The sequence below is a fragment of the Ischnura elegans genome, chromosome 2, assembly GCF_921293095.1.
Source record: "Ischnura elegans chromosome 2, ioIscEleg1.1, whole genome shotgun sequence".
In the NCBI taxonomy this organism is placed as follows: Eukaryota; Metazoa; Arthropoda; class Insecta; order Odonata; family Coenagrionidae; genus Ischnura; species Ischnura elegans.
The window spans coordinates 112,615,834-112,622,926 of record NC_060247.1 but is presented as its reverse complement, the minus strand read 5'-3'; the positions used below and the strand labels follow the sequence as shown (position 1 = coordinate 112,622,926).

At 36.7% G+C, this 7,093-nt stretch overlaps 1 non-coding gene across 1 annotated transcript; it reads left to right on the top strand.

The window, feature by feature from the left end:
* Positions 1-1,638: 1,638 nt before the first annotated feature.
* Trnaq-uug lies at positions 1,639-1,710 on the top strand. Its single transcript has one exon. It is a non-coding gene; the product is annotated as a tRNA-Gln (tRNA).
* The last annotated feature ends 5,383 nt before the right edge of the window (positions 1,711-7,093 follow it).

Sequence of the window (7,093 nt, the reverse complement as noted above, 5' to 3'; positions counted from 1 at the left end):
ATGACATGGAGTTCATAATCACTCAACTTGGTGCGAGTTACAATTGGGAAGGGAGGAGTTGGCGTGTAGACGTTGCGAAGAACGTATAGCCTCTTCAGACCAATGAGTCTCTGAGTTGTTTTACTTATATTTCAGACTCCTTTCACTATCAGGGTAGATGGAAAAAATAACATTACAGTGAAATTTGAAATACATATTTATTAACAAATATTTTACAGTCTGGTACACTAGGGTGGTCCTTATTTTTAGTAGTTTTCGAATTTCTTTTGGGACGCCCCCCAATTTTGTTCCATTTGGTGAGAAAACAAATAGTAAAAATTATTTTTGCAATCGGATACCGGGAAAACGTGTCGCATCTCACTTAAAGCTTTGAAATGTTGGTATTTTTTGGTGTTTTTCGGACATATCTGAAGGTGATGTCACTCTCGGATTATTGTATCACTTTTTTGTCTTCTACAACGACTCTTTAGACATATGTTGAGTATCACCTAAAATTTCTTTCATTCCTGCCCTTTGTTTCATGGGATATGGCACCTAGAGTGAGCGCGCGCCACCCCGGTCAGACAATTTGGGTGGCACGCAGGTTGAATACTCTCAATATTTGTTAATCATTCTCACACATCATAAAAGCATAAAACTCTTTAGATAAAGTTTAAACTTCGTAAATATAGCCTTGAATTCTATATTTATCACTGTTTATTGCCAAAATGGGATTAATAGCAGTGGTAGCCTATTGAATTTTATGCTTTTACGATGTGTGAGAATGATTAACAAATATTGAGAGTATACAACCCGCGTGTCACCCAAATTGTCTGATGAGGGTGGCGCGCGCTCACTCTCGGTGCGATATCCCAGGAACCAAAGGGCAGAAATGAAAGAAATTTGTGGTGATACTCTACAAATGTCTGACCAGTCGTTGTAGAAGACAAAAAAGTGATACAATAATCCGAGAGTCAGTTATGTCCGAAAAACACCTAATAATACCAAAATTTCAAAACTTCAAGAGCAATTCGGCATGTTTTCCCAGTATCCGATTGGCAAAATACTTTTCATGATTTATTTTCTCACCAAATGGAACACAACTGGGGGGCGTCCCAAAAGAAATTCGAAAACTTTAAAAATAAGGACCACCCTAATGATACACACATTGGGATTTTACTACAATATTTTTGTGCACTACGATTAGGAGTGAAAGAAATTGGATTTTGTGGTTCATTACCTTTCGTTTGATACAAAACACTTTAAAATTGGTGGGAAAATGATCGAAATATTGGACTCACCAGAAATGTTGTTTCGACGCACCCTTTGCTTGCCGCTGTGGCATCCATCTCATCAGTGGCGTAACTAGGGATATGCTTTGGGAGGGGGGGGGGGATGGAGGGATGGGGAAGGGCGACCTCCCATCCCTTTTCGGAAAATTTTGGAAAAATGACGTCTGCAAATGCATTTTACATCATCTTAGCACTTAAAATTTCGGTTTTATTAAAAGTTTACGTTAAAATTTACTATAAGTCAAAACTAGTCAATAGTTTTGGATAGTTTTTTTATTTTTCTGAGGCTTTGATGAATCTATCCCCCTAATCACCCCCCCAATAGTTACGCCACTCCATCTCATTACTCATCATCCTGTAGTACAACGGTCCCATGGTGTAACGGTTAGCACTCTGGACTTTGAATCCAGCGATCCGAGTTCAAATCTCGGTGGGACCTTGTTGTCTTTTTTTTGCCGGCCTCGGTGGCGCTGGGGTAAAGTCCCCGGCTAACCTAGCGGTCGCGGGTTCGAATCCCTCCTGGGTGGTTTGACCGCTATCCAGGGCAGGCATGTATGGTATTGTCAAACAAGTTAATTGTAAGATAGGACTATGTAGGCCTAAATTCGCTTGTGAAATAAAAGATGCTATTATTATTATTAAGCTTCTGCTGGAGAGATTGTAGAACTGATGTTTTAGAATTGCTCAGATATGTATTTTTGTGTCATAATATTCAAAGGAAATATTCTATTATGGTTTAGTGATTTTATTTTAGGTAAAGTTTTAATAATATAAAGGGCATATGTATGTTGGTTTGTATGTATGTTGTAAGTGTAAACATGCAATGTGTGTAAAAGAGTAAAGATAAAAATTGAAACTGCTGATTAGCATAATGCTTATAAGCAGGGCCTTCTCAATGCAAAGCATACCTTTTCTTTAACTGTAAAAACTAGTAAATATAAATATTTTATTTGAAGATATTATTATTATCTTTTTCCTGAAAATTTCTTCAGTTTTCACTGAGTTGTTTTATTGCAAAGAGCACGGGTTTTCACCATGGTAACTCTTTACTGTTCTATTGCGTTGAGAAATTTTCTCGTGATATGGTAGACTGAAATTATTACCGTCTTTTGCAATTGGATGAAGGTTGAGAATTTTGAAAATATTTTGTTTATGTTTTACGATGACACCGGTAGCGGAGATGACAATTGGATTATTATTATTATCATTATCATTTTACGAAGCAAATCAAATCACATGTGGAATTTGGTGGCAAAATCGTGTATTACAAGGTACAAAGACGTGCAGCGGCGGGTTTAAACGACAATTATTCACAATTGAAGGATTATAATAATAAAAAAAACGTGTAGGTGCATGTGCGTGTGTACCTTGGGTCTGAAGAGGATAGTTTGTAAAGGGTAATGGTCTGTAATGAGGAACAAGACGAAGAGGTTGAGGTGGCTGGTGCAAGGTTGTATGCGTAACGGTCGAGTAGGAATTCCGGGTAACAAATCCGTGATCACCTCGATTCTTACTAGGTTGGGATAGGTCAGATATGGCGCGGAAATGCACCAACTTGTTAGGAAGCATACGCGCGTGAGAGAGGTAGGTCTAGAAGGGGGAGTGCGAGGTGTACGAAAATTCGTGAACGATCATGGGGCCGATTGTGTAACTTTACGTTCGAACGTAAAGATCCGGTTCCCGTGGAGTTCAGATCAACAACTCGAAAACAATTGAAGGAGCGATTGTGTAACGTTACGTTCGAAAGTGTTTCGGCTCTCGATCGAAAGCATCTCTTCGTCAACACATCACTTGACGATAAGGCTATCGAATCGTTCGCAGGTGAGGTTTGGGATGGAATTTAAATGTTTATTACCTTTCATGGCCACGTTGTATGTCCTATTTTTGGGATTAAGTGAATTATGCAATCGATTATATTCATAAATCGCAGTGTTATGTTGTTGATTACGTGAATTTGTAGTGAATTGACATAAATAATTGCAATTTGTGCGTATTAGTTCACTATGGTATAAAAATGAGCAAGTTTACATTTGCTTCGCTGTGTAATGTGTGTGCATTTGAAATGAAATTAACTCATGTGGAATTAAGTGAATTAAACATTCTATTTAATTTATACATCATTGTGTTATGTTTTTAATAACGTGAATAAGTAGTGAAATTACATCGATAAATACAATTTGTACGTGTTAGTTTACTATACGATACAAAGATGAGGACGTTTACAATTGCTTCGCTATGTAATGTGTGTGCAATTCAAATGAAATTATCCTTTTTGTATGCTTGATTTAAACGTGGTTCCACTATAGTATATTAGGTAAATTATAGTTGTGCTATAATACATTGCCAAAATTATATTCTCTACAATGTTTAATTTAATTCGGATCATCGGGCAGTTATTGGCAAGTAAATGATTTAATTTATGTATTCAAATAGTTTATTTTAACTTCTCAATGACGTATTAAATTAAGTTGAATTTATATGGTTTATGTACTTCAATTAATGTCTCTGATGCGATATGGTTTCCTCAGAAAGGGTACATTTTTTGAAGTGATATTCGGGTGTTTGAGACGAGAGGAGATATCAAAGATGACTCTGCATATTTGCTTTTTCTTTCAAGTAATAGGTGAAAGGTTTGTGATGATGAGAATGTTTTTGATTGAGAATATTAACGTACTTATTTATTTCATGAGTTACGTGCTTTTTTAACTGTTTACCTTACGACTATTATTAAGACGTCGTACTAATTCACACTCGTCAGTTTTTATTTCTTGCAAATATTCAATATTCTGCGGCATTGCTCCTTGCAGACACACAAAGGCGAAGACGAGAGCCTATCAATATCGAATATCCGCTCATATATTTCCTCTAAGGGAATTAAGTCAATTACAAATGATACAAGTTATTATTTAGCGAATTGCAAAAGTAACGAAATGGAGACTTACCGCGGCATTTCTAAATAGCCAGCGATATCTGAGTAAAAACTACTTATCCCAAATATCAGCTACGCTCCAACGGAAAGGAAGGTATTTAATACTGAATTGAGAAAGATTGATTTATACGCAAAGTTAAATTCTTTCAATAATATAAACTTAATTGGCCGATTGTATCTGAAACCAATATTGTTAACATAGTTTCGCTTTTCAAAACAATCACAGCCACTCTCGGCCTTACTGCGCATGCGCTCAAGGAAAACAATCGCGAAACTTATTCCCAATTCCAAGTAAATATGACAACGTCGTAACTTTCGATTGCTTGTTGACGATCGTCCATACACAATCGCACTTACAGCTAACGTTCGAATACCGGGAACTCAATCGAGAGTGAACGGATCTCTAACGATCGAAAGGTAGCCAAGTTACACAATCGGCCCCCATGTCGTTGTCATCATCACTGGTCAACAATCCTGAGATTGATTTGACTCAGCTCTCCACTCAGTTCTCATATCAGCTAATTTTTTCACACCTACGTATTTCTTCTCTTTCACATCCTTTATTACCTGCTCCTTATACTTAGTTCGAGGTCTTCCTTTTCCGTTCTTGCTATACACTTGTCCCTCGACGACTGTCTTCATCGAGCCATCATATCTCAAGATGTGGCTTATAAGGTTGTTCCGTCTACTTAATAAGGTTTTCATTAGGCTTCCCTTCTTTCCTACTCTTCATAGGACTTCCTCATTACTAACTCGGTCGATCCATTTTATCCTCATCATTCTTCTGTAGCACCACATTTCGAAGGCCTCTATCCTTGCTTTCTCCGCTACTGTCATTGTCCAAGCCTCTCTTCCACAAGGAAAAAAAGATTTCATTAAAACTATCAAACTGGTGTGATAGGGAGTATTTTTGTTAAATATACTTAAACTTTGATGTAAATTATGAAGCACTCGATTTATTTTACCAAACGCTCTTGATATATTTCATAAAACATTTTGATATTTCATAATTTCGTCAATTGTACGAAAGAGTTTGGTAAAAATAACTGAATTAATTCAATACGATTCGGAGTTTGGTAACTTTTATCGAAGTTATGATTAATTTTGCGAAGGTGCTTGCTTGTTTAGTAAAAATTATCAAACTCTATATTGTTATGCGAATTTGGTTTGGTAGAATTTACTAAGTGTTTCGTAATCTATCGAACGGTCTGTCGTTCCTCTTTTGTTTATATCAATACACTCAATATATCAATCATTTGCCGTTAAAAGATTCTTAAACAGGCCTAACATAAAAGATAGGTCAGTAGAAATGAATTTGCTTTCATTATTTGTGATGGCGATAACGTTTTAATTTTGTTTACGTTCATTTTTCTGTTTTAAATTGCCATGTTATCCGTGAGCTGGTGCATCAAAGACAATGATTGAATAGCGTATTATCATGGATATTAAAGCTGTAAGGAGATGTTTGTGTATTTCGACACATTAAAACTTTAATTAGAGGTATTCCTGGGGTATAATCATTCGCGATCATGTAATGCAATAGTGTGCATCAGGTATTCCTCTTAATCATACAAGGGGAAACTGTAGTCACACCTTATTCAGATTTCAAAACAAAGGTTGAATATTTACAATAATAGTATATTACGACGTTTGTGTTAGCTATTATTGTGGCAACCGATTTAGCGTAGTTGTTAGCGTCCGTTTCTACCTAGCGGGGGGCCTACGTTCGTGCAGGCGTATTTTTTCTCCACTTTTTTGTACTTCTTTTGCAGAAACTTACATTATACTCTCAATTTTATGATTTTTAATCAGAACAATATTTTTATGTGTGGACAATCTTTCATATGTGCACGCTACGTCGGTTTTATTATCCTTTGCTGTGGCCAGTTCGGTAACAATTACCAAACCAGTTTGACAGAATTTATCAAACTGGTTTGGTAATTGTTACTGAATTTTTCAATGTGCCATATGAACCGAAAAGTTTGATAAATTTCATCAGAATTCGATAGTTCTATTTAACTTTTTTCCGTGCATATAGGAGCATACCCTAATTGTAGGTTCTTATAAATAACTTTCCTTACCATGCAAACGACAGCATTATTTACATTAAGTTTTCCGCTGTAATTGTGTCGGACTTTTTGTTAACAAAATTTCCATTCTCTCCTTCGAGTCCAGCTTCGTACTTCTGTTTTCTGCTTTACGTCCGGTTCAAAATAGTTTACGGGTTTTTATTCCGATTTTTCGGCGAAGAGGGATGACGAACCGTATGATCTTAGGTTTTCCCGGCGTATCAGTTGCAGAAAAGTTTCTCGGGTTTTCCACCGGTTGATGACGTCCATGTCTCCCGACGTTTCGATCCGCGACTTGCTGATCATCCTCAGGGGATCTTCCGAATGAAAACCCGTATCGAATATTTCTTCGAATAGTTCGAAAATTAAATTTGATCTCGATTTAGTAAAGCAATGATAGAATTTATATCAACTTTAAAAAGATATTATTTCCAAGTAATACCTCTAACGCTTTATAACATTTATTACAATTAACCTACAGCTATGAATGATACATCAAATGAAAGAGTAACTAAAACAGTTTTGACAAAACGGAAACGTTCAAAAACAGTAACAATGCGCATGCGCACCCAATGTTTCCGCTGCCATCCGTTAGAAAGCACTAGTACCGAAGATGGCGACTAGTTTAGTGAACGGAAAGACAGTTTGAAAAGACGAAGTCTGTAGTTGAAGTGGACCGTGCGTTCCGTATCAAGTTCGGTTGTGATCATCCGCGTTATAATGACATCCATGCCTCCGCTCCCAGCTGATCTTGCAGAAATTTAGAAACACGATTGATGCAGCTGTCGCAAAAGTTACTCGTGAGACATTTGTAAACGTTTGGA